Source organism: Rutidosis leptorrhynchoides, chromosome 8, assembly GCF_046630445.1.
Source record: "Rutidosis leptorrhynchoides isolate AG116_Rl617_1_P2 chromosome 8, CSIRO_AGI_Rlap_v1, whole genome shotgun sequence".
In the NCBI taxonomy this organism is placed as follows: domain Eukaryota; kingdom Viridiplantae; phylum Streptophyta; class Magnoliopsida; order Asterales; family Asteraceae; genus Rutidosis; species Rutidosis leptorrhynchoides.
This window is the reverse complement of record NC_092340.1, coordinates 396285-404325: the sequence shown is the minus strand read 5'-3', so window position 1 is coordinate 404325 and position 8041 is coordinate 396285.

Genomic DNA, 8041 nt, shown 5'->3' with positions numbered 1-8041 from the left:
GATACGATTTTGGTAGTGAAGCCAAAACCGTGTTCACGGCCAAGTTAGGCGGCAAGGTAGTTCCAAGTTTTTCCAATCGGTCAATGTAGCTTTTCATTTTCAAGACATGAGAGCTCACTGACTGACCCTCCTCCATTTTGCATGTTTGAAGAAGCTTATAAGTTTCATACAACTCTTGACTAGCTTGTTTCTGAAACATGTTTTTCAGCTCAGTCATCATATCATATGCTGTACGATCTTCCATCTCCTTTTGGAGGTCAGAAGTCATACTAGCAAGCATGATTAAAGCTATCTTCTCTTGCTCATCAAACAACTTCTGATAAGCATTCTTTTGAGCAGCAGTAGCTGTCTCGGGAGGAGCTTCGGGTAAGGGTTCTTCAATTTTGTTCAACTTCCCTTCATATTTGAGAACGATTCTCAAGTTGCGGTGCCAGTCTAGGAAGTTTGAACCATTGAGTTTCTCCTTCTCCAACAAAGAACGGAGATTGTTTTGGTTTACGTTTTGATTGTTTGACATCTACAAAAGAACAAGATTCAATTTAGTATTTTCGATATAAAACTTTAATAAATTAACTACCCAAGTTTTTATATATTTTAAAAAAAATTAATTTACGAAAGCCTAAGATCCACATAGAGATTCCATAGCCACATCTGTTGATCAGCTAGCAGTTATGGAGTCTATTGGTAGGTAGCGGGTACCAATTGCATCACAAGTACAACTCTTAGATCTTTATGGGACCTAGAGATATGTGTAGTCCAACAAACCACTATTATCTACTGGCATGTTTGTCCCATCCTTGCCTCGAACTCAGGTCTCACCGTGAATACGATTAAGTCGTCCAATTTGGAAACAGTGGAAATTTAGCCTAGTCTCACTCGTAACTAAAAATCCACCTCGTGGCTATAATTCAATTAGGTCTCACCGTAATCAAAAAATAACGAGGAGTGTTTGCAAGCTCATTGGATGGCATGACTTAAATTTGACGGGTATATTGAAAAAGTTTGTGTTAACGAATAATGCATGCACACAAGATTCATTACACTAATTGTTAAAAACATTTTAACCAATTATATATGTCGATAGTGTTTGTGTGTCTAATTTGTTATTTTATCTAAAAATTAACAAATACACAAATGTGTATCGTTTTAAAACAATTTTAAAAGATGTCGATCATATATATTATTTGAGTTTCAAAAACATTTAACTTTAAACTCGTTAGAGTTTAACATTTAAAATCATCAATTTTAATCTTTGAAACCCGTTACCGATTTTATTTGATGTTTTCATCAAAAACAATTTGCATATATTATAATCAGCAATTAAATATAAAATGCAATAAATAAAACACAACCATGCATCACACACATACATAGCCTAGCCCAAAATATCCTATGCTTGATCCCATGAGCCGTCATGGGATCAAGAGGTCAAACTAAGGACAAACCATAGCTCCCACTTGAATCAAGATCCAAGTGAAAACTTGCCGAACGCTATCGTTGTTAACTTGACCTGTTCGCCATCTTCTAAGTCAAGCTCCAAGTTGCATCTTTATCTTCAATCTTCATCTTATTACATTTATTCAAAATTGAAAATACGACTAGTCTAGTACATTTACAAATTGAAATAAACCTAAATACAATACTATGAAATTGAAAATAAACAAAATACAACTTTGGCTTCTATGGCCTCCAATTAAATCAAAAACAACATGGCATAAAATTGTCGTAACCAACAATCACAACAATCACACATTGGTCGGGGCATTATGGGCTATGTATGCAATCACAATTTAATAACAACATTATTAAACCTATATATGGCTTGTCCATGGTTACAATGCATGTGTATAACCATGGAATAAAATAAATATTAAATAACCAACAATTATCCAAGCCATAACTTTCTAAATTCAAAATTTAAATAATGAATTTCTTCAGATCTTATTTGTGCGTCGTGAGGTAATCAACAAAGTTGACTTTCAAAAACCATAAGGGTTTTGACTTTTACCAATTCATCACAAAGCTAGATCTAAGAAAATCACGCGACAATTAAGACGGTGTAAAAGCGGCTCATGATACCACTGATGGAAAATCGTGTGTACTTTTAACAATTCAGATTAACGCAGCGGATAATTAAAATAATAATCTTTTATTATTTTATGAACAAAATTACAAAAATTAAATAATCACTTATTTAAAAACATGCACACGATTAATTTATCCAATGGATCCAGTTACACCATAATAATTGTCATGAATATAAAATAAAAGAGGAGTAAACGGTATACCTTTCTTGAAGAAACTGATGAATGGAGAGAAACCTACGATCAAAGAGTATGATCGTCTCTTTGGATAGTCCACTACACTTCAAACAACGCCAAAGGATGCTAGTCCAAACCCAAGTAACCAATTAATCAACCGTTGATCAATTGAGTGAAACAATAAATAAAATAACTCCGTATATTGTAATCGTCTACTTTGCAAAACGAACAAAAATAGTTATTTGTTTTTGGTGTTGGTCGATAACAAAAGAATATCAGGATATCGGATCCTTTTAATTTCGTTTTTTTTACTCTTCTCATCAAAAGCAAAAGGCAAAGCAATTTATATTTATATTAAGAGTCCCATATGCAAACCAACTTTTTTGAGTCGGTGGAGTCAAAAACGTATGTCTTTGATATAGAAACATATATATAATATTAACTTATTTTATTTCTTTCCATCTGTTTTGAACTAGACCACCAATTAAAATAATTTCGTTTCAAAAACAAGATACGGAGTATGTAAGTTTTAATTAATTTAACTTGTCAACCAAGTTATTAGAACTTTTATTTAATTATAATTAATGAATATTAATTAATCATCTTATTAATTAACTAACCAACTAAATTATAATAAACGATTTTAGTTTATTTCGCTACTTGGGTAATATATATACATCATATATATATTTCATTTAACGTCTACGTGTATATATGTGTGACCCCGAAGGCTCAAATGAATTTAGCCATATAGTTATATATTGTATCATGCACATTAATCCTACACAAAGAACTTGAACCATATCACACAATGCCAATAAACCAGATTTCTATTCCTTCTGAAGGTCACACCATACTTGATGTGTGGAAGACTTGACTTTACTGCCATCATTAGTTATTGAGACAAATTCCTCGCTGTCATTTCTAAATTCAACTTCGACATGAAGTTTGACTTTATCTTTGAGATCCATGAATTATTTCCAACCTCAGCTATCATTGCAACCAAGTTCAGCATCCCATATATTGTCACCTTTAAGTTTAACCATGTTGACTCATTTTCTCCATAATGAGTCTTCTTGGGTAATAATTCTCCATATATTCTTTTTTACTATGAGAGTTTCATTTCACTCTTTTAAATGCTTCAAACAAACCCCCTTATTTTATTTTTTTAGGATACAAACATCTTTCCAGGCTACTTTTGCTTTACCATTTGAATTATCATTTTGGCACTAAGAACCCTTCTAACATATGTCAATTTCCTTAGCAATTCCACATGGAAGAATGTAGACCGAAGCCCAACAACCTTTTGTTCTTTCAGTTGTTCACTTTATTCTTAACTTTATCAATTAAGCATTTATAATCATTCTCGCTGTCAATAGTGGGACACCCAAATATTTCATAGGAAGCCTTCCAAAATAAAAAGCTAACACATGAATGATTTTGCTTTGAATATCTATATGAACACTTCTAAAAATATGGTGCTCTTGTTTATATCTAGTGTGATGCCCCGTACAAAATCAACGTATACGGATCATCAACAACGGGATCATTACACGGTTACAACACTATATGATGTTTTAAAACAAGTTTTGCATTCATGAAAAGACAACGTTTTTACCAACGTCAATTGTTTTACAAAAGGTAACGTATTTACCAACGTCAAATGTTTTACAAAAGGTAACTTCTTTACCAACGTTAAATGTTTTACAAAAGATAACGTGCTTCTACGAATAGAGAGCATTAACATAAGTACGTGACACAAAGGTCATTACAAAACCATAGCTCGTAAATAACATAAGTTGTGAATGCAAAATAAAAGTTCCATGATTGAGACATCTCTAAACAATGCAGCAGAAGTCTAACACAGCGAGTCTATAACAGCAAGTCTATAGCACCAAGACTATAACAGCAAGTCTAACAGCAAAAGCAACAACGTCTAAGCACCTGAGAAATACATGCTTTAAAATGTCAACACGAATGTTTGTGAGCTATAGTTTGTTTGTAATCAGCAATGTAATGTAGACCACGAGATTTCGTATTCAAAACAGTATGAAAAGTATATGCTTGTCCGTGGGCACCTGGTAACTAACTTAACGTAAAATAATATATCACCCCCTAAAAGTACACTTGGCGAGTGCGTATATTCTCGAAGTATTAAACACCCGTTAAATGCTAGCGCGACTAGCCCGAGTGGGGATGTCAAACCTATGGATCCATATCTAAGATTCGCGTCTACCGGTTCAAAAACCAATAGTTAAACGTTACCGTGCTAAGGGGAAACTTTGTGCCGTTATATCACCCACACATATATAAAGTTTAAGTACTCGTGTCTAGTAAGTAAAACATAAAAAGCGCATGTATTCTCAGTCCCAAAAATAGTTAAAGTAAAAAGGGAGCTATAACTCACAGTTAATGTGCGGTAAATTCGATACGAAAATATAAGCAAGTAGTAAGTCGGTCCAAACAAGTAAGTTGGTCGATCCAAAAGGTCCTCAACCTAAGTCAATGGTTACTAAGTCAGTAAATCGTCCCCAAAAGTTTAAAAGTAAATAAGTTAAGTCTTAAGTATCATCATCGTCATCATCATTCGTAAAAGATAAAGTAAGTTTTCAACAAGAATAGAGATTGAAACAAAAGGCTGACTTCGGACAGCTGCTACGACCTCTATACAAACTGAAAAGACATGTGGTCAGTGGCCAAGGCTCCGTATGTGAGTATCGTACCGCTGTCCAATTTTCAGATCCTAACTCGATGTCGTTTGACCGTGGCGACGGTTCAAGCGCGAGTATGTCAGAATTTTCAGCACGTCGTTACAAAGGCGTAGTGATTTTCGGAAGGCTATAAATCCTAAACCGTATATCGGATTTAGGCGAGTCTTAAACGAAAAGTCATCTACTCGAACCGAACTATCTGGAAGTCAACTTTCCAGAAGTCCCAGGAGTCTGATCAGACCCTGAAAAACAGAAAACAAGTGCTCCGGTGGGTTTCTTGGTGCTTGATGCTTATCACGGTTCTCATCCTTGACGCGTATAAGCCTCAAGTGTACAACTCTTTGATGTTTTAGCATCACTTTGACCAAGTTTCAACCATCAACACACAACTAAAAGTAAAAGCTAAGTTTCTATAAGTTTTGAACATCAAAGTTGTCTCTTTATTGTATAAACACAATAAAGCTTCAACCTTTGTCCTTTTGACACAAGTTTATGCATCTTGATCATATGAGATGATGAAGACTTGATTTTTATCACCATAAAAATCATAAAAAGGTTTCAAGTAAGTGAGATCTACAATAATAACTTAGATCTCAAGTATTAAGAAACCCTAAGTTAGAAAGCTTGGATTTTACAAGATTAATGAGAACATAAGCTAGAAAGCTAAGATCTAGTAAAAGTAATGAGACCATAAGCTAAAAAGCTAAGATCTAAACAAAATAATGAAACCCTAAGCTAGAAAGCTTGGATCTTTAATATTCTTGAAGATCCTTAAAGCAAAAAAGCTAGATCTACAAGTTACATGAAGATCATAAACACAAGTTTTGATCTTTTAACAAAAATAAAGTGATCTTAAGCTACAAAACTTAGATCCAACAAAGTAATGAAGATCCAAAGCTAAAAAGTTTGAATCTTTTATGTTCTTGAAGGATTCAAATCAAAGTTTGAATTTACAAGATATAACAAGATCAAAAAGCTAAAAAGCTTGATCCATTGATGATGATGATGATGATGTCGAAATTAAAGAAGAAAAAGAAGAAGAAATAAAATTCAAGAACTTACAATTTTAGTGTGAGAAAGATTATAGAGAAAATTAGAGAGCAAGTGTGTGTAAAATGAGAATGAGATCAAGTGTGAAATGGGAGAAATAGGCTTGATATTTATTGTATGGTGGTGGTGGTCTCCAAAACCGGCGGCCAAGGAGGGGGGACAAGGGGGACAAATTTTTGCTTTTTGCATGGTGGTGCTCGTTGTTGGGATCACATGCAACATGTGTAGTAATTGTTAACAAAAATGCTAGTATGTTGGCTCATATTAATGGGTTTTTGTCCTACATCTTAATGGATCATAATTCCATTAAAGTTGGGCTAATTCAATGGTCCATTAACTAGAGTAGGGTGGGCTTAAGTCCATTAAGGTAAAAAGTCCAACAAGACTAACTAGTGTGCATTAGTAAATTAGTAAGCATAATTAAGCAACCAATAAGTCAAGTAATTGTCATTAGAAAATAACAATTAGTTTTACGTAGTCATAATATTCCAATTACGATAAAAGTTTAACGTGTACAAAGTACATAGCTCGTTCTAAACGTCAAGTGACACTAACGGTCATAAAAGCAATCGGGGATCAAGTTAAGTGATTAAGCACTTAATAACACGATGTAAGGTATTAACGAAAGTAATTATCATGAAATAAGATCCCAGAGCATAAACTAGCTCAGCACGCACATATACGCAGATTCGTGAAAGTATAAAATATAATTATAAGTCGAAAAAGTCGGGTCGTTACATCTAGCAGTAAATCAGATACTTGACCAAATTCTTCTAAGCCCCTTTTAATCACATTTATAGACTTATTCTGTCCATGACATAAGACCAATAAGTCATTAACAAAGCATTTATGAGACGATTGCATTTGTTTACACCCATAATGATATTTAAAACAAGACTCATCTTTAATATTCTTCTTGATAATGAGCGGGAATACCTCCATAATAAGTGTGAGCAAATAAGTAGAGATTTGATCTCCTTGCCTAAGCCCCCTTTCAACTTTGAAATTTCCTTTGAACTCGTCATTAATACAACATAAAATGAAGTGTTTGAGACATAAGCCATAACCCTTTGAAATATCCTTTGATCTCACCATTAATACAAACAAAAAATGTTGGTGTTTTTTTTCTTCCGGTAACCTTGATTTTTGTGGAGCTCTGTGGAGATGTGATTCTCAGGCGATCCTGGCATCTCTCCACCACCATTATCATGGTGGGAGTGCTTATGGTTGTTGGAGATCTATTCTTCCACTGTCGACTTCCATAAACACCGATTTTCATTTTTCTGCTTTGGCCACCTTGATTTCTCTCTTCTATGGCGGCTAAAGGGTGTTTGCGGCGGCCATAGCCTCCTCTACTGACATTATCGTGGTTGGCTTGTGTGACGCCTCGTACAAAACCATCATGTACGAATCGTCAACAACAGGTCCATTACACGGTACAATACTACATGCTGTTTTAAAACAAGTTTTGCATTAAAAAATGATAACGTTTTACAAAAGATAACGTGACACAAAGGTCATTTACAAGCCATTATTCAAATAACATAAGTTGTGAATGCAAGATAAAAGTTCCATGATTGAGACATCTCTAAGTTATGCAGCGGAAGTCTAACACAGCGAGTCTGTAACAGCAAGTCTAACACACCAAGACAACAAGTCTAACAGCGGAAGCAACAACGTCTAAGCACATGAGAAATACACACTTAAAAGTCAACACGAATGTTGGTGAGCTATAGTTTGTATTCAGTAATGTAATGTAGACCACGAGATTTTGTATTCCAAAACAGTATGAAAAGTATATGCTTATCCGTGGGTACCCTGTAACTAACTTAACGTAATAGTAATACCCCATAAAAGTAAACTTGGCGAGTGCGTATGTCCTCAAAGTATCAAACACCCGTTAAATGCTAGCGCGACTAGCCCGAGTGGGGATGTCAAACCCTATGGATTCATATCTAATATTCGCGTTCACCGGTTCAAAAACCAATGATTAAACGTTACCGTGCTAAGGGGAATCTT